Raw genomic sequence first — 21,443 nt, 5'->3', positions numbered from 1 at the left:
GAAATCTTAATCAATAAATTGTTACGACTCATGGCCTTTCCTTCATCCTGGTATATTTATAAATTAAGCGGCCTTACCTGCAACCTCTAAGCTGAGGAATTCTGGACTCTATGGGATTCTCTAGTGTCTGATATTTTATGGCTGTTTTCTACAGTTATATTTAAAAAAAAAATAGTACCCAGACTTGGTTACTAATCAGTTTGATTACCGAATTTAGCTCATAAAATCTCCCGGTTTGACAAGAGGAATATTGTTCTAAGTACTTATAATAAATAGTTTCATTAACAAAGTACCCAAATACTGGCTGTTAATTTTAATTAAGCTGGATTTTGTGTCAGCACGAGCCCTTGCTTAAAGTAGTTCGTAAATGTGGTGAGGTGCTGAAAGGAATAAAAGGACTAATGTGGACCAACCAACACAGACGCCTTACAAGTTGATGGGACAGCCTAGAGGGGCAAAGGGTCACCGCAAGTTCTCAGGCCACCTCCGTTACAGGCCAAAAAACCTATTTAAAACGGAACATTTAAAAACAGCAACAGGCCTGACCCAAGTTAGATTTTTTTTGTAAAATTAATTACCAGCACCAATTTCTTATAAAGAATGTATAAAGATAATAATGTAGCATGGCATCTTGACCCCAGGGTCATTCTAGGGTTAAACAATAATGATAGGTGTGGGTACTAGTAGGTTCGTCCTTAGGAAGGACTGGCAGGCACCTAGGGCATAAGACTAGCTTCAGAAAGCGATCTACGTGCTACAGGTTGTGGGGGGAAAGTCTCATATGTTGTTACCTGCTCCTTGCTGTACGTGCAAAGTACTGCATTTTTTTTATAGAAAGCAAATGGTATGTTAATAAACAATCAAGATATTTTAAAGCCGACATGGAATCTGAAACTACCGAAGGAAATGACCCTTATTGCTTCTACAATGACACAGAAGGGACGGGGACTTTTACTTACAAGAATGTCATTTTGAGTAAGGAGATCGAGGAAGTTCTGGCTACATGACTACATAGAAATGTTACGGTCAAATCACTGATCTCTACATACTAGTACTAGATACGAAACACTTACCTACAAGAGCAGCTTTGATGTGTGGAACACCCAGTGTACAAAAGTGCCCAAAGTACAAAATATACTAAATGGATAAAGTTAAAAATTTATCTAATGAACAAAATGTGCCAAATATCACAGCAACTATTAGTCCTCTCATCCCGATACTTCTTTCAGGCCACATATCCAGCATTTTTTAGATCTTGTTCTCTCCCTTGCTTCAAACTCCTCTGAATTATGATTTTTTTCCACTAGCCCATGACCATTCATTTCCTTTGCATGCCAAGCTATTTAAGAACACTCTGGTATATATTTTCACTAAAACTTTTACTATTTCTTCACATTGCCACTTTTTTCTCTTCTCTATCCTTTTTCTTAATCCGAAGATATGCAAACAATTCATCTCAACCTCTTCCCCTTCACATGCAGCATCCAAACTTCACTTCCATACATGGAAGGAGGCTCTACAATCCCTTCCTACATTCCAACTCTGGCCCCATAGTCACACCTCTTCTCTTTCAAATCTCGTGTATACAACCTGTTATCATCCTTGCTTCACCCTTTCAGTCATTTAGTTCTCTCGCCATACTATTCACATTGCCATCCTTTACATATACTCCTAAATAATTACACGTAAATCAGCCACTTCCATTCTCTCCCTATTCTTCATCGTCTTGGTTTCCATTTACCTTTATATCCCTACTCTTATTCACATTCACGTTCACTTTCCTCATTTTACCAACACTTGTAGATTAGCTGGTCTCTGCAGTGTCTTTTCATTATCATTTATTAACATCAAGATATCCAGAAATATCAGCTCCAGATCCACACTCCAATCACGACCGCTTTCCTTGACAAACTTTGCATCTAAATCTCCTGTCCTTTTTCTGACTTCTCGTATCAGAATTTTAAATTCAAAGCTACTTCAGTGGAAGTAAATTATATAAACTGTACTCTGCTGTCCCAGGATGTGTCAGTCACTTGGGCTACAAATGCACCTTGTCCCAAGACAAAGATGCACTTATTAAAAGGTTGAGAACTTGGACTTGCTGCTGAAATTTTTTTTTTTCTGAAAGCAAACAGCAATCCTGTACATGAGATCAGTCAACTTGTGGTGGTAGGAAGTGGCCCTATTCGCCAATTTCTTGGAATACAAATGTACCTCTCCTTGATGAAGAATAAAGTGCTCAGTTGAAGGTTTGGGTTGACTAAATGTCTTGGTAGGATGACGATTATAATTAATTTCAGACATCTTTACAATAACACGACCGGGTTCTGCAGTTTTCATGTTTGGACGAGAGTTTACCCAAATAACACTTTGATACTAAAAATATGCATAGTTACTGAGATGTCCATTGCTATGACACAGTGGTCCAAGGTGCCAATAAATTCACAAATAATAGCTTCCGATGTTGCAGAAACATCTGCCAGCACTAGATCCTGTACTTTGCCATGAATATTAAATAGGTTCTCATAGTAGTTGGAGAGCGTTAAAATATTTGACCAGATTTCTGGACCCATATGCTATGTTGACTAGAAACACTTATGCCGCTCAAGTCACTAGTGTTGGCGCCAAGAAAAACTTCAAATACTGAATGCATATAACAAAATATTTGCTAAAAACTTTGCTGCAACAAACTGCACGGTAATAATTGCTATTCGTTCGTCGAACCTTGGAATGAGATACTTTGTCTTGGATTTATTTCCAAAAACAAGTGCCGTACATTTAAGCACAAAGTAATATTTTGAAGAATGGCGCGGAAAGTAAAAAAAAAAAAAATTGTCCAAAGACATCAGATAACTAAACCAGTTTCATCAAACTGCTTTGCATTTAAATGTATTATAGGGCCACGGTTTACTTCACCATCACCAGATAGGAGGAACTGTTTAGTGTACAACCCTTACAATTAAACGTAGATAATTATTCATGATTAAATAAATAAGAAAAAAACAGAAAAGCTCAAGTAACAATATCTCTCCAAACAATAAGTTTGACAACAGCAAGTAACAGAAAATATCCCTAAAAGTATAGGTCAAAATTCAGAAGGCGTGTCGATTCAGCGAAGCCGATCCACAAGCAAGGCAAAACGGTGTTCCAGATCTGCTACTTCAGTGAAGAAGAAGAAGAAGAAGGAACAGCTTTAATTAAAAAAAAATACACTTTTATAACAATCTCACAAACAGACTGACTCACTCACTTAAAACGCTTATCCAAGGTTTAAAAACGCGGTTGCATGGTACCCATCTGCCATAGGGAAACTAGATATGATATCTAAGATGATCTTGGTGACACAAATAGAGGCAGAGATATTTCTTCAATCAATGTACAAAATATATTTGTAAGGCTGTTAAAGACTGGTTGAACAATGATTTGATTAATGCTTATAATCTGGCTACAGTTTATTTATTAAGTTCTGAGTGTTTGTGTACGCCTCTGTGGATGAATATTTTTTTTATGAGGGCTGGGTGGGGTTAGACATTGTGGATGAGTGAAGTGTTACCTTTGATTAAAAGAGAAAACATGGTCTTTTCATTAAGAAAGCGTCGTTCTTCTCAAGAGATCATAACAGGTAAATGTGCCCTTCATATATGTAAATATTTTATTTTCACAGCGTTGATGGCGAGTTGCCGTAAACTTGAAAATAAAAATAGATGAAAGAAGAGAGAAGAATCTCACACACACAAAGTATGCCTACTCACGAGATGAAGAGGCGATGCTTCACCTGTCTTGATAATGAAGCTCCCGAGCATCACTCCTAATTATCCAGCAGTTCTGTTAAGTGCTCAAGATGTAAGGAAAACGAAAGAGTCACTTGCTCGTTATTCACTCACATTTTCTTTTTTATACTGGCGCTGAAGGTCAACTGACTTCAAGTATCTGGAATAAAATAAGCTGGTAATGAGAGCGCCGAATGATATGATTCGGATGATTTCTTCATCTGTTGTTATTCATTGTGAATCATGCAACAGTCGGTTTAATCCTACAATAAAATCTGTCAGGTCCTTCGATTTCATCCCACAACAAAAGCTGCCAGGTCCTTCGACACTATCGGCAAGATTATAGGAACGTCTTGTTAGAAAAAAATGGCTACTCAAATAGGAGTTGGGCCTACCACATTCTCTTCTGCTTCATTACACTTTCTCTTTTACCTCTAGACTGGTGTCCGCCCATCAGTCATCTCGCAATTGCTTCTGTTTGATCCATTCTGAGACAAACTAATTAAATGAATAAAAAGATGTTGAAATGGATGATCTTATGGATACATCAGAAAGAGAAATTTAATACAATTTCAGTTTGCAAACCAAGAGGCAAAACAACCACCTGACCACCTCGATAGCTTTTTTTTTTGAAAGAGTGCAGTCACTCATTGCTGAATTCCACATAGGCTATTTTGAAGGAGACCATCAAATCTCCTACTAATCAACAGTTCACAACACTGAATGACTCACTACACTGAACACCCATTAATCTTCTTATATCTTTACAGACCTATTGTTTCTTTTGTGAAACAACAGAACTAAAGTTGTAAAGTCCCCGCCCAATGCGTTCTCTATAGAGAACATCCCGTTTTCTGCAGTGCCTTCACATCGACCTAGGGTCGATCAGAATATATATTTATCACCATAATTGTAAATTGTATATTTATTGTCTTTCTAAACAATCATGCTTTATGTACAAGTAACGAATTATTTATGTTATGTGTCAGACATTATTGATCATTATGTTTTCTGTATGAGCCTCTCCTGTTTTTGTAAGGAATTAGTTTGACCTCAGCATCTGTCATTAAAGACTTGTCAAGATGACAGTATTTCCTTGGTTAAGGGCGTGTGCGCTGCTTTAAGAGAATTTGCTCATCATACAATGATTTATTTATCTTTGGTACTTCTTCTAGCTGTTGAAATCTCACTTTGTATCACAAGTAGCATTATCACTATTATTATAACTGATAAACTTTACAAACTTATTATCTAAGGTTTTTGTACAACCATCATCATCATCGATTAAAATATTTTTGTTGATGATATTTACGAATGTCTCTCTCGTCTTTCGCCTATGCAGCCCTTTCAATATTTCCATCATTAATCTTCTTGTTGTTGTTGTTGCTGATATTCGTTCTTTAGCCCTCTCTTACCGAACGCTGAAAGGTCATGTAAGAATTAGCAGACCACTACAAATATATATATATATATATATATATATATATATATATATATATATATATATATATATATATATATATATATAAACTGCATTTCACTACAATTCCGGTCTGGCATTTTAGGTCATCCTCCAGTACACTGATAGATGCAAGGTCTCCCCAGACTCGAGATCTTGTAGCGGTCAGTGTTTTTGTTCGTTGTTACAAACCACACACACACACGCACATAGATATATAAGAAAAGTGCTGAATGGAGTGAAAAGGTTATCGACATAACTGTTAACATGTTATCGAAATGGTTCGTATACTTCGAATGTATTCATGGGCGATGTTTAAAAAGCCCTCACGTTTGATTAACGGCTTTATTTGGAAGTATTCTCAGTATAAGCTCCATTTCCTCTAAACCACAGATTATAGTCTAGGAAATAAGGGAAAACGAGGAAGCAATAGAATGCTTTCTTTATTTATGGGGACCTTTGATAGGTAACATGGGTTAATATGTCCTAGATACATAGTTATTGTGGCGTCATGCATCCCGACTCCAAATATACAAAGTATTTAATTGAACATAAGTGCTTTTACACGACGTAAACACATTCGGAGTACACATAACATTTCAATAACTTGTTATCAGTTATGTAAATAACTTTTATTTTATTCAAGTGACTCGACTGCTACAAAGTTAATATACTGACGATGAGTCAAGTATGAATTCACGAAAGCGCTTGGTAAGGTCTCTCGTTCTGCCGCTGAAATCAGGCATTTGCAGTCTACACAATGTGGTTGTGACTTATTCTGCAAATCCTCGAGATGCTGACAGACATTTTTGTTTCTCCACTGAGTAAAAGCAAATGACGGGAAAGTGGACGCTACCGAAGGGGGATGGGAGGGAGGGAGGTAGGGAGAACTTCCCAAAATAACATTGGACGATTCGGGATTTCAGCTCTTGCATGCTCGATTTAGCCCAAACACGCTTTCGCCGAAAGCATAATAAGAGCTTGGAGGGTTCCAGTCACGTCCCTCCAAGTTTGGTAATTGCTGGAAATAGCTCTTCCTTGATTTGGCCAAATAGATGGAAGTGTTGCTTTTTTATATGTATATATCTCTGCGTTTTGCGAGAAGTTTTCGTTTTTTTTTTTTCTGAGGTGATGGCTTAATGGCGGCTCTTATTCCAAAGTTGACTAGTTTGCGTGCCCTCCTTGAAAATTTGGAAATAACTAAAGTTAACTTACAAAATCATCAGTAATCAAGAATGAATGTACCGAAATATAATAAATAATCACTGAGTAAATAGGTTTATATCAAAGCACAAAGCAAGCTGTGCCCCTAGAACAATATAGTGACTGGTATGGCGAAAAGAAAACAGTACAGAAACACACGAAATTTTAAATAAGAATTCAAGGCTTTTACTGAGCTAAGACAAGGTACCAACTGCCAGTTGAGATACTACCTCTGGATTCGAAGGAGTTACAAAATTCATCTATGGGAGCCAAGAACTTGCTTTTGGGAGGACATTTCTCTACGGTTCTACACAATAACTAAACAGTTGGCATACTCTCTACACATCCTTACGTGTCCCTAGACGTCTGACAACATATTTTTCTCATCACAAGTTGCTTAATCTACTATGTTTGACAATAAGAATGGTCCTCGGTACCCTCCGTCGTTGGGTGAGATGGGTCTCCTGGGAGGACCTCGACTCTGCCTATTGGTTAGACGGTGAATTCATTCGGTTTTGGAACTTGTTCCATAAATGAACCTATAGCCATGGGAAATCTGTCTCCTTTTCTCTCCACTCCTCTAACTCTTGGGATCTGTCAACTAATTCTTCCCTTGTAGAACATCAATAGCCTCCATCCTGCCCAACTTTGTCCTCTCCAAAACCCAGCTGTAAAGGGTTGCTTTCCTTAACCTTTTCCAGAGCTTCTTCGGTTCAGAGATGTTGTTTGAGCTTACTGCATCATCATTCTGTGTATTTTAGGAGTCTAGACAGTAGGAGCTCGTTAAGCTGAAAGTGGAAGTGGGCAATATATACTAACTGAGACTGTGCTCTTTAATTCCCAAACTTTTCAATTTTCCTTCCCATCGGTATGACCAGTCTTTATACACTTAACTGACATAATTAGTCAGTGACAAACCAGTGATAAATCCAAGGCTTTACAACGCATCACTTCAAAATTAAAGCCTATATGGAGTAACTTGACGAGTTAGAGCTAACCATATTTGTTAGTATCTTTCATTTTTTTTACACTGATTCATATATAGTGATCTACATCCTTAACTTATCATGAAATCTGTACCTTCCCCGATTCGTAAAATGCGCAACAACACTATATATCTGAATAGTGAGCCGGTGACCTGGTCAGGTGCACTACTGTCGAGGCAGATCCTAAATATTTCATGGTCTTCTCTTTCACATTTCTTTGATTCTGTTTAATGAAAATATAATTTAAACGTGTGTTTTTGTAAACTGCCACGCATTCAAATTGCTTCAAACTTGGTCTCGGTATATTACTTCATTTACATAGCTCAATCTACTCTTAGAAATCAGGTGTGTTTTTACCTGCCACAAGTTGTTTTCAATGTTCCAGGTGTTGCAAGATTATTTTGCCATTTTCTGTTCTTATGCATTATTTGGAATGCTTCATATTTTGCCTATCTCCTTGCAAGTGAAAGAAACAATTGATCAGTTACCTGGCGTCACTGCCATAGCTTCGCCTAGCAAATACATTCACCTAGTTCGCCTAAATTAATTTTTTGCATTCTGGGATTCAGTGAAGATGAATACGATGGGACGGTGTTGTCCAGTGCCCAAGGATGGATTAATCTAAGAATGAGAGGTCAGTGTGCCATTTACGTTATATGGCCCCATAAGAATGAAAGGGACACTACTCGAAAATTGGGACAACGAGTGAACTCTTTGTCTAGTTAATGGAAACGTATTTTAATAAATGTACCACCTGAAGCTAGACCTGATTTACAAAGAGAACAATGTTGTTGTAATATATGCACTTGCCTAGTCTCCAGATCCTCTTTCCTTCATTCCCATACTTTGGAAAACAGAAATAACAGATAAATAAAATGTAAAATAAGAGTTACTGTACATTCATACATACTTGTAAATGAGGAGTACCGTAAGTACGAAAATCTAAGGTAATGGTGCATGTCACTTGCGTGTCAAAACTTCTCTTGAAGTTATGAGTATGACAATTGATAACAGTGACATGAAAATCACCCCGCAGCTTTGCAGAAAATGGAATAAAAGAATTTTGGTCACTGGGAGAACTTAGAACCACAGTAGATCGTGAAAGTTTACTGCTTAAGCGTTATTCCTGGACGATAACCATACAGAAAGCCTTCAGATGATGGTCCAGATAATAAAATCGACTGTAAATCAAAGCTAAACTACCACTTCGAAGTTTTGTCTGAAAAATAAAGATCCTGGGAGTATTCTGACATTTACAGAGACAAACAGTATCAAGCGGATGGTAGAATAAAAGAATAAAGCCTGCAACACTAATACCATCATCGTTGTAAATAGAAAGCCTTAGATGGAACGGTTTCTTAACTGATGGTAAAGAACAATAACTCCAAGAACCTTCAAATATGGCTACCTGTGCAAAATGAGTCATAGAGTGGAAGCTCGGTTCGATATTGACTAATCAATAACGGCTTATTTATGCTGGGATCTGGCCTCATGTTCCACACCCTACACTTACCGACCCCTAGATCTCCGTTGAGACTAACAGCAACTTCATTTTACATCCGAGCGAATAACTCTAAAAAGATAGTTACACAGGTATCTGCGAGGTGCAAAAATGAATTCGCAAGTATTAACAATAAAAATTCCAGACTATATTGTGAAACTCCAAATGTGATAGGTGTACACTTTAAAGGGCCGGTATCGATTACTCTAATGCCGGTCTCGGAAAAAAAATGTTAGAAGATCAAATACACAGCCTCCAACGTCTTCGCTGTAGAATTTACATCTTCTGGTGACCATTTAAAAACAAGTTTTTAATCAAATCCTTTGACAAGGTCTTTGCGACATGGCTTTCAGATCTAAAAGAAAGCTATAAGCGGATAATTGCTTCCTGTAAATATAAGTTGAAGGCATTCTTATCCAGGTATATAGATCAATTTCTCAATAACTACACAGAGCACCAAACGTATGCAGACTATTCTGTAGTTGTCGATATTATTATATAACTTCTCCTCAGCAGAAACAAACGTAGTTCTTAAACGGAAGGTAATTGGTCAGACGTGGCTCAGAGAGGACAGGCGTCATCAAAAGGAACAGCAGAAGAATTTAACCTCGGAGGACCTAAAAAGTGGACATAGTTTGGCCTTATGGCAGATTTATAGCCCTCTGTTATGAGCTAGCAAAGGAGGCATAGGGACGAAAGCTTCATGCTTCTACTCCATAAGTAATGCTGATCTCCCTTTCTGAGTCACCTAGGGCTAGGAAGTGGGTGTATTAGATCGAAAGGAGGAGGCTTTGAACTGGGTTCACCAGATATTAAGCTGAATGAATCCTTGGAACTTATGAAATGGATCTTTAAATCGTCATTATGATTTCTCTGGTATCTGGTTCACAGGAACTTTCGATGAAATAGTCGTAGTTCACCTGGGTATGATTGACGTATTATATGCTGAACTTGGTCAGCTTGTCACGGTATGCTCTTCTGCGTGAACTGTCAAGCGAAAGGTGATCACTGGTGCATGACCTCTAGGTTTTCTTGCATTGGGACGAGCTACATTTGCTAATAAAATGTGCCATTTCTTGATGCAACGAGTCAACGTTAATTTCAGACAATTTAAAAACAGTGCAACTGGCTAGAGATTTTTACCACAAAGGCTTTCCAGCTCTGGTTCTAGAACGGACTGATTTATCGCAATAGCACAAGCTGTAAGGGTATAGAGGAAATGCCAAATCTCAGAGGTAACATGGAACGTCATTTGTATAGAAAGCTACCCTTTCTGAGCAAGAAGAAATTTAAGCATACTTCAAGAAAATATCTAGGCCTGTTAGGAGGCGATTATCATGTCACTTCATTTCTTTGAATTATAAGTCATAAAAGGGAAATGGCATGACTTGAAAAAAGTAATCTAAAATATTTTAGCTTCTTACTGTCAATATAATGATGTCTGTTACCCCTCTAGCAATGGAAAGACTTGAAACTTGTAAGAAGAAAATAAGGAAGGGATAATATTTCAGGACAAATGATTTTCACTCCTAAACTCGTTATCTGAATGACATGGTTTTACAATCTTTAATGAAATTCAAAAGAAGCTCATTCCGACACATCAGCTCATAGGCACAATTAAAAAACCATAAAAGACACTGAAGCGCATTGCATATTTAAAATAATGTGCAGTCTTTTGCAATATAAGGAAAGAAAGAAAAAGCGCAGAAAAGACTTTAAAATCCAGCTGGCTACAATATTATCATCGCACTGGAAATATATACTCCCACTTACAAACTCCATTTGCCCGTTGCTTATTCTCTTGCCGGCATAGATGAGATTCAAAGAGGCCCTAAAGTAGAAACACATAATAGGAGGTGTCAAGAGATTATTATCCCTTAGTAGGATAACAGACTCTCGAAAGAGAGGAGGACGCGGCCTTCTGAGAACGCTGAAGAGCCGTGAAGGAGTTCCAGGGTTCATTGTTCCCCGCCAGGAAAAGGCGCGCGAAGAAAACGACGCGCCAAGCGATCGGCTCCCGTTTTCCTTGACTGGTGATCAGGTTTATTATTTTTAAGAACTGAAATAAGATTTTGTGATCAAGTTTCTCACTTTCATGACCTGAAATAAGATTTTATGATCAGGTTTCTTATTTTCACGGACTGAAATCAGATGTTGTGACCAGGTTTCTTATTTCCATTATCTGAAATAAGATTTTATGATCAGGTTTCTTATTTCCATGAAATAAGATTTTATGATCAGGTTTCTTATTTTCATGATCTGAAATAAGATTTTATGATCAGGTTTCTTATTTTCAAGGACTGAACTCAGATTTTGTGATCTGGTTTCTTATTTTCATAGACTGGGATTTTGTTCTGGCGTTTTGATTTTTATACTTCACAGTATCCCCATGCAATCTCGTTTGTTGATTTTTATAATTTTCGTTTACTCTTTGAAATTTAATACTGCTGAATTAAACATCAAAAAATTAAGAAAATAACAAAGCTAATTTCGGGATGCTGATAATCACAAAGTTTACAATAAGCTTAAGTGTTTCCAGTTTGGGTCATTCAAATGGTATTTAGCTTGTAACACAAAGTAAAAAGCATAAACTACATCTTGCATATTTTATGATAAATTGCTCCCTTAACATGAATATACTGTACTCCATGTATGAAGAAAAAATTTACCTATAAGACATGTAAAACACATAAAATTATTTTATTCTTCTTTAGTTTGTCAAGTGAAAGTTTCCAAGCAAAAGCTACACATTTTTTTTTATCGCTTTTTCAACTTTAAAAAAATCCCTTGTCAAAAGTTACGAAAAACTTGGTTTGTGATTTCAACGAAGTCCAAACAACATGAACATGAATTCTGTGAAAAACAATTGCTCTATCTCTCTTATACCTGATTCATGGTTAGCAGCTTTAGTCCAGATTATCACGATTTGCCCTGTCACTCAATATTCTCATCGAAGCAAGCAGAGAAAAAGATTTTGGATATCCGGTTTCATTTAAACTTGTAATGATTTTGATTTCTGCAGATCACGATTGCTGAAGGAGTCATTAACCATCAAACCCAGTAGAGGGGTAGTGCCGCCGGTGCACCTCACGCAGTGCACTGTAGTCATTACTTCAGGTTCTTTGCAGTATCCATTCGGCCCCTAGCTGCAACCTCTTTCATTCTTTTCAACTGTACCTCCGTTCATATTATCTTTCTTCCATCTCACTTTCCACCCTCTCCTAACAGTAATGTTTCAGAGTGCAACTAGCTCTCGATTTCCCTTTCAGCGCTGAATGACCTCCTAGGTCCCAGTTCTGGGCCTTTGGGCCAAGTTTCATATTCTGTTCCATTAACCATCAAAGGACAGGAATGAAAGACATACCCACATGGATACAAACACGCACGTCAGATGGTGGCGCTGATGACACTTCTCTTCCACAGAGGCAGGCTTGAAAAATCGAACCAGGTGGGGGTAAATAGCGCATGGTATACAAGGATGATGGGACTGGCTGCCTCTTCGCATCACCAAGCAACACTTTATTAAAAGTGGAGGGCCGGCGGAAGACCTTGCAGGAACCAGACACGAACAAAAATGCAACTGCTAATAAATGTTAAATTTATACTTGCGGAAGGAGAAGCGTCTGGAAACGCCCCCGCCCCCCAACTCTTCCCCCGTCGCAGTTTTGACGTGTCCTTCTGTTTCTGGAGATAGCGTCGTTAGCAGAGACAAGACTCGTGTAATTTCACTTAAAGGAAACGGATGTCTGAATTGCCTGGTGGGTGGTGAATGACGGCCTCTTTTGCTGGTCTAATGGAGGCTTCATTTCATATGGTCCATTAATTAATTTTCCTTTTTTTTCTAGTCTTGGTCAAGCTGAATCAACTGCCAGACTTCCGTTTTCCTAAATATCTTCTTTCATTTTTATTATTTGGCTTTCAAGTGCAAATGATAATTACCATTTCTAATGAGTATTTGAGTTTGATCCCTTTTTTTTCCTGTTCATGTTTGTTGCGTTCTTTAGTGTTATTAATAATTTATTTGTTACTACGAATTTATCTTTGGCAATCCGCAACAGACCACCAAACCTTCCCGGAAATCGAGGTCGTTTCTAAAAGACGATGCGCGTGGCTCATGGATCACACCTCCATCTATAAAATCACTGACTCAAAGTGACAGTTTTCCCTAATAATCTCAGCACCAATCATGAGTTAGGTTATCCCCAAAAGATTTATCTAGATATTTTAAATCTACCTGATTTCAATTGTCCAGACCCACAGACCATCTGCTTATTGGTTTTCATTGTCCAATTTTTACCAGATTTTCTTTTAAATCTATATTTACATTAATCATCCCATCTGATTTCAGTTTTATCTTTGTTCTGCTGTTATGTATGTATATATATATATATATATATATATATATATATATATATATATATATATATATATATATATATATATATATATATATATAAGATGTCGACTTCTGTAAAATAATTTTAGGCCAGGTCAGAGACTTTTGGGATTGGTCCACGAATGAATATATATATATATATATATATATATATATATATATATATATATATATATATATATATATATATATATATATATATATATATATATATATATACACATGTGAATGTCTATACATATATCTATATGTAAAATAAACATATGCATTAAGAAAACTGATTGTAGAAAGAAAAGCGAAGAGGAAAGATTTGCTCCAATTCGGCAAAAAGTCCAAAAAAAAAAAAAAATACAATAAAACAAAAAGGTCCAAAAACATCGACTGCCATTGATAGTTTTCTTACCGTCCAAAGAAAACGAAAAAAAAAAAACCCTTGGGAGGAGAACAGAATAGAAAAAAAGGGGGCCTTCCAAAGCAGGTACAGAGTTCCAAAACTTAGGAGTGGGAAATGGAAATGTTCCCAGTGGACGTGATAAAGTGCCTAGGAAAGATTGCCTGGGTGTGAGGAGCTCTGTTCCGTTGCCAAGAGTCATCAACAAGTTCCCCATCCGTGCAAAGTACATCGAGTGCTAATGAGATGTTATTGATGGGTAGTTTCCGTTCGTGCTGGTCGTCCATTAACCAATAGTTCTGTTCGTAGTTGCGACGATTCTGAGTTCTGTTTCATCGTCGACTTCCCTTTACCAGTCTTGATTTATTCAGATGCATGGACGCCCAGATATACAGTAAATTAACACAAGGACGCATGCACACACACATATAACATATATATTATATATATATATATAATATAAATATATTTACATATATATTATATATATATATATATATATATATACAGTATATCAATATACATATATATAAAACACACACACATATATATATATACTAGCTGACCAACCCTGCACTGGCCGGATGAACTTTCAAGAACTCAGAAAAATGTTCTTGCATCCCCGCTGAATTGCTTTGTCGTGTAAAGTATGTGTACTATCAGTGAAAATACTTTTCTTTCCTGTGATCAATAATTCTTTCTTGAATTCATTAATTTAAGCAAACATGATTAAAATAGTGGGAGACAGAGAGAGAGAATGACTGACTTCCAGTGGCAAACATTCTCGGGTTTTTCTAGTATGACTTGATGTTTAACTTCATTCATAAAGGGAATTTATAAATAAGAAAGAAAAAAAGCTAAAGAGGGAAAAAGAGAGGAAGAGACTGCAACCATGAATTTGCTTTCAATAGCTAAAAACCTCACAGATAAGGTCCGTTCCAGATTGCTTGAGTGAAGAGAGGTGGTTGCTCTATGGTGGTGTTGCCAAACTACCCCATAATTAATTTCAGACCTCATTTAAACCGACTTTATAACGAAATACGTCACTGTATCGTCACGAAGCAGTCGCTATAGCGAATTCCGAAGGTAAGAGCGAAGAAGAAACAAACGAATTAATGAGGAAATTCGCATTTGAACGAATAAAAAAAAAGGAAGTACTGTATATGTTGACACCAGTCTTAGCCATCAGCTACTGCGCATGCGAGGATGGGGAAGTAGTTCTTGGCTGCGGAAATCGAAACTCTACTTATAGAAATTACCGATACAGATTTCAAGGTTGATTTTATCGAGATCATTAATAATTTTATGAATAATTATCACAAATTATGAAAAAAATTCACGTAAATTCTGATAAAAAAGTGATGTTATAACAAACCATTTCTAATACAGTCAAACACATCTGATTATTTTTTTTTTATGGTAGGGTTTACAGTGAAAGGAGTTTGATGACGTCACCAACAGAAAAGGTGGTGGTTTTCCGCCCAAGCTACTGGTGACTCCCATACAGTTACTGAGGAAGAGGTGATCAGCAACGGGTAAGAACGAAAATTTCATTTGTTTTGTCTGTGTTCGTATGTCTGCCACGAGATAGGGATTTGATTTTGAGTTATAAACCTTCCTGGGGTGACATAGGGGCCACGTGCAAAATTTTGTCTGGGTCTGTCAAGCGGTTCGGATTTCTAAAGCATCCAAAAAGCATACAAACATTCACATTTATTATATATATACTGTATATATACATATATATATATATATATATATATATATATATATATATATATATATATAATATTATATATACTGTATATTAAAACTAATCATATTAATAGTCGTGATTATCAAAACAGCAAGCATACACAGACATACACACACATACATACATACATACATCTATATATATATATATATATATATATATATATATATATATATATATATATATATGTGTGTGTGTGTGTGTGTGTGTGTGTGTATCTTTGTGTATGCGTGCCGTTTTATAATCTCGACTATTAATATGAGTAGTTTTAGTCAATGTCATACTAGTTCCTTACCCAAAAAGGTACAGGTTGGAATCTAGGTCAGGTTAAAGTAATTATCATATATTAACCCCTCTGGAGTGTAAGTTATTCAAAAGGCGTAGTGAAAATTATAGGAGTAAATCGTCAACAAATATGCCACCTATGCAGAAAGAGACCAAGACCAGAGAACAAACACATGTAAAAGTTTTTCTTATATCAGTTAACGGGCAACACTCTGGAACCTTTAGGCAAACAAATACCACAACAAATCCCCCCTCTCTCTCTCTCTCTCCCTCTCTCTCAGGTAAACGCTTACCATGAACTTGACCTTGTCGGACATTCACCAAGCGTGTCTCTAATCGATAGTCCTTCACCCCCGTGTCCATTATCCCTGGCCAAATTCGATCAGTACTCATCTTCTCTCTCTCTCTCTCTCTCTCTCTCTCTCTCTCTCTCTCTCTCTCTCTCTCTCTCTCTCTCTATATATATATATATATATATATATATATAAACAAATATTTATATATAAAATCTATACACATGTATATATACATATAAATACACACACATATATATATATATAATATATATATATATATATATATATATATATATATATATATATATATATATATATATATATATATATATATATATACATATATATATATATATATATATATATATATATATATATACATAATATATTCAAATGTTCCTTTAGGTACAAGACAATCCCCATCCTATGCGATTGAGATATCTTTAATGAAAACCAAAAGCTGACTTATTAAAAAGAATAATAGCTCCAGACTCAAGCTTCCAGATTTTGAGAGCTCTTTTCAGCATTATGAAATGAGAACTGATACGAATGATGTTATCATTTAATCTATGCATATTAAACTTGGCGATTAGCAAATGTGGTTCAACAATATTTGTACATTCAGACATCTAAAAGAAGATATGCCTTCTTGAAAATTTATTAGTTAATAAAACTGGAGGATGAGGTTGTTATTGCCTGTATTCTTGTGTGCCTTTGTTCTGAATGCGAATATCTGCTATGTATGTATGTATGTACCTCACTGCAAAAGAGAGAGCACCCAGTAAAGAGCTGTGTACTACTTGGTGGAAGAGTATGATACTTGAATGGCTATATATATATATATATATATATATATATATATATATATATATATATATATATATATATATATATATATATATATATATATATATATATATATATATATATATATATATATATATATATATACAAATAAATACACATATGAAGTTTTGTCATTTACACACGCATGAATTTTTATACTCACAAATATTAAGCCAACAATATCACTTAATAATATCGAATCCACTCTATGTTTTTGGAGTAACTTATACCCTAGGGAATTATAACTGGCACTTGCACCTGTCTCGCCCGGGATTCGAACCTGGGCCTTTGAGTAAGATACAGTGATAAACGGTCGACGCCTCAGTCGTACCTCATTCCCAAGGTGTAGGAAATATATATATATATATATATATATATATATATATATATATATATATATATATATATATATATATATATATATATATATATATATATATAGAGAGAGAGAGAGAGAGAGAGAGAGAGAGAGAGAGAGAGAGAGAGAGAGAGAGAGAGAGAGAGAGATCAGAAAACGTAGTTAAAAGAAGAATATGCAAACAATTATTATCAACTGAAATGAAGGAGGAAAAGAGATTAAAAATTAACAAAACTTAACATACACTGAATCCCAAATCTTTCTTATTTTCTCACGCCATTTTATATCAGTAAATTTTTCAATTTTACTTTTGATTTTATCTCCTTTCAAGCAATTAGTTCCCTAAGCCTCCATATAAAACTTTTATTTTAGTTGTTACCACTCATTTGTTTTCACACGAACACTCGGTAACTTTGAACATTAATTTGGGGACAATTACTGAATGACAAGTATTACCACTGACCACAAGTAATTAGAAATTTTTATCCAAGAGTAATGCCGATTATATACATACCCACGCACGCACGCACTTTATATATACACACGTACAAACGCACACACACACACAAAAACACATATACATATATATATATATATATATATATATATATATATATATATATATATATATATATATATATATATATATATATATATATATATACTGTATATATATATATATATATAGTATATGTAGAATCCAATAGCCACAATGCCCTCTTAACTTCTCGAATTCTTCACGCTTTTTTGGATATGCTTGTCACTACAAAGACTTAAGATCCAAGTGAAAAAAAATTGAAGTAGTTGTAATGTCCGGTCGCGAGAAACGAACCCGTGTCACCATAATCACAAGGAGGTCACGTTGCCGGCCTGACCACGAGAAGGATAAAGGTCCTTTGCCTCTCATACATACATATACCTGTCGTTTTCAGGAATAGAACCATCCTCACTATCGTAGCCAAGTGGACAATTTTTTTTATTGCTTTTTAGGCTGAAATATATATGTAGAAGTTAGAAGGGCATTTTGGCTATTACAATTACACATGTGTCTGGTAAAAAGTGACCAGTAGATTCTACATACATATTTCATCCTAAAAAGGAATAAAAACGATTGCCCACTTGGCTACGATGGTGAGGATGGGTCTACTCCTGCTCTAATAAATATATCTGAAAACGACAGGTATATGTATGTATGAGAGCAAAAGACTTTTATCCTTCTCATGGTCAGGTCGGCAACGTGACCTCCTTGTGATTATGGTGACACGGGTTCGCTTCCCGCGACCGGACATCACAACCACTTCAATTTTTTTTCACTTGGATCTTAAGGCTTTGTAGTGACAAGCGCATCCAAAAAAGCGCGAAGAATTCGAGAAGTTAAGTTAAGAGGCATTATGGCTATTACAATGACATGTATATATAATATATAATATATATATATATATATATATATATATATATATATATATATATATATATATATATATATATATATATATAAAGACAAAATCCACGAAGGAAAGGGGAAACATTGGAGTAATGCCAGGCCTTTCGACTTCTTGTCCTTTAATTAGCAGTCTGCTAAGTAAAGGACAAGAAGTCGAAAAGCCTTGCAGTACTCCATTGTTTCCTTTTCCTTCATGGATTTTGTCTTTATTTTCATATTCATCATGCTCCATATTTTCGTGATTCAGCTATACACACACATATATGTGTATATATATATATATATATATATATATATATATATATATATATATATATATATATATATATATATATATATATATATATATATATATACACACACACACACATACATACATGCATACAAATGCATGCATATCAGTCTATGAAACTACAATTACAGGTGCAAATACGTTTCATTCATTCATTCTCTCTTTCTTTCTTTTTGTTAGATAACATCTATGAACAACATATGTAGGCTGATTTCTTGAATGAAAGATCTTATGAAATAGGTAGCTGTTTTAATTCCTCGCTTCTGCTTCTACTTAAAAAAATGGAAATTTCTCTTTCTCTAATAACAAAACATATTAAAAGTGAAAAGTGCCTATTTTAGCAAACCAAATATGGCATATTTTATTTTTATGTTGAAAGTGTATTTTTAAAAAAATCATTCCTATATGACTTAATGTAACGTTGGTCATAATAAAACCTTAAATAAACGGAGCCATGAAACTGAAATAGAGTGGGATATAAAAACAGTTGAAATACTTATTTCACTTATATCTCACTGATCCTACGCAAAACGAACAACACAAAAACGAAAAAAATACTCGTGGAATTTATGTGTCATTGCCGAGATTACAAGAGATTACGGTAAAATTGCTTATCGTACATTATTTGAACCTGACTACGTCATTCGAAAGACTGATACCTGAATATTGCAGATAAAATAATGGTGGAAAAATCCAGCGGAATTTACCAAATCTTTTATTGATATTCTATGCACTCAAGCGCAAAGATAATAATGTTCTCATATTCATCTAAATGCATACGTAAATGTAATTCAGGCTTTTAGTACTGCTTGCATGTATAGTGAACTAATACGGATACATATACGTATATATAAATGAATATTTATCTGCTATAATCTAACAGTTTTCGAAGGATTGAATGGCAAATAAAAGTCCAAAAATAGGTAAACCAGTTGACCCTAGTAAATTTGGAAAGAGAAGCAATGATTATATATATATATATATATATATATATATATATATATATATATATATATATATATATATATATATATATATATATATATATATATATATATACACACATGGAAAGCCAAGTGTTCGATCCTGATGTGAACCAGAAATTTATAAATGTTTATATATATGTGTGTGTGTATGTATAAATATTTAATATATATATATATATATATATATATATATATATATATATATATATATATATATATATATAACGTTTTTATTCCCAAAAGGACTTTTTGATTTGGCTTTTGGGGTAGACCTGTGGTCTCGATCGGCTGCCCTGCCTGAATCGAGACAACATGTATCATACCAGACCCAACGCCCTTTCTTCCCAGCAGCGAGAAGTTATTGCGCGGGTATGGCGAGCGTTCGAGACGTGTGAGATTTTGTTATGTTTTTAGAAGGTGTTGTAGTGGCTTTGTTTTGTGTGTGTATTTAGTCTGTAACATCCATTTGCTTTTATTTTGATTACTAAGAATCCCGGGATGTCTGATAGCAAAGCGTCTGCCTCTCTGATCAGCCGGCTTGGGGACCCGGCCACAGACCTACTCCGAAGATGCTGAAGAATATATATATCATATATATGAAGAGACAACATCTGGGGTGGGCCCGACCGGTTTCAACAAAGACACAAACATCCATGGAAGAATCCACATCATGGACAAAGTACAAACAAACATCCAAATCCGCTGGACAAAAAAAATCCACACCTGACAGGTGTCAGAGGGAGGAGCAACAAACCTCACCTGCGCTAAGGTCACGTACTATATTTACAAATAGGATTATCCTTTTTTCCACGCTTATCCACAACCTCCCTTAAAATCTAAACATTTCACATATTTCTTTTGAAAATAAATTATACGACCACGTTTACACATGCCTTGCCTGATGTTCATATTTTTGCAGGAACCTTCTTTTACCGAACTAGTCTCAATGGTGTTTCTTTCCAGTCTTTATCAGAATAGGTTATCTTTGTTGCCCCTGTCCAGTTGATTTTAAGATTGTTTTCATTAGCATGTACAAAAATTCAACTGTCCACTATGCATCTTACACATTTCTTACATCTTTCTGTTCTCTTTTCCAATGTTTTTCTAGTTTAACCAATATACAAGTTATCAAAAGACTTGCATGGAATTTGACACGCATATCCTTTAGGACTGTCGGGAGAATTCTTCATACGTACATGTTTCACTGTTCTTAAATGCTACAGAAGATGGGGACTCTTTCATATTATTAATTTGTGGTACAAGCAGGTTTTTGTGTTAAAAATACGCTCAGAACATTCTTTTCTACCCATAATATAGTGAATAAACTCATTTTTCATTTTTTAAAATTTTCATTGTCATTTCATGTTAAACTTCTATTTCCTTTTATCGGAAGAATCCGTGTGGTTATTTTAGGAATGACCAGTCTCTCTATGTCCTTCAAATAGCCCACTATCTGTACTCCGTCCACATCAAG

At 35.3% G+C, this 21,443-nt stretch overlaps 1 protein-coding gene across 1 annotated transcript in view; it reads right to left on the bottom strand.

Moving 5' to 3' along the window:
- Positions 1–3,752: 3,752 nt before the first annotated feature.
- The window catches only part of LOC136843421 (peroxidase mlt-7-like), a 203,554-nt gene continuing 185,863 nt past the window's right edge, over positions 3,753–21,443 (bottom strand). The window contains exon 14 of the transcript XR_010854550.1: positions 3,753–3,930. The gene's annotated coding sequence lies outside the window, so the exon portion shown is untranslated. The remainder of the gene's footprint in view (positions 3,931–21,443) is intronic.

This window comes from Macrobrachium rosenbergii, chromosome 11, assembly GCF_040412425.1.
Source record: "Macrobrachium rosenbergii isolate ZJJX-2024 chromosome 11, ASM4041242v1, whole genome shotgun sequence".
NCBI classification, from domain to species: Eukaryota; Metazoa; Arthropoda; class Malacostraca; order Decapoda; family Palaemonidae; genus Macrobrachium; species Macrobrachium rosenbergii.
Note: the sequence above shows the minus strand (reverse complement) of the source record. Positions and strands in the feature narration are given on the sequence as shown.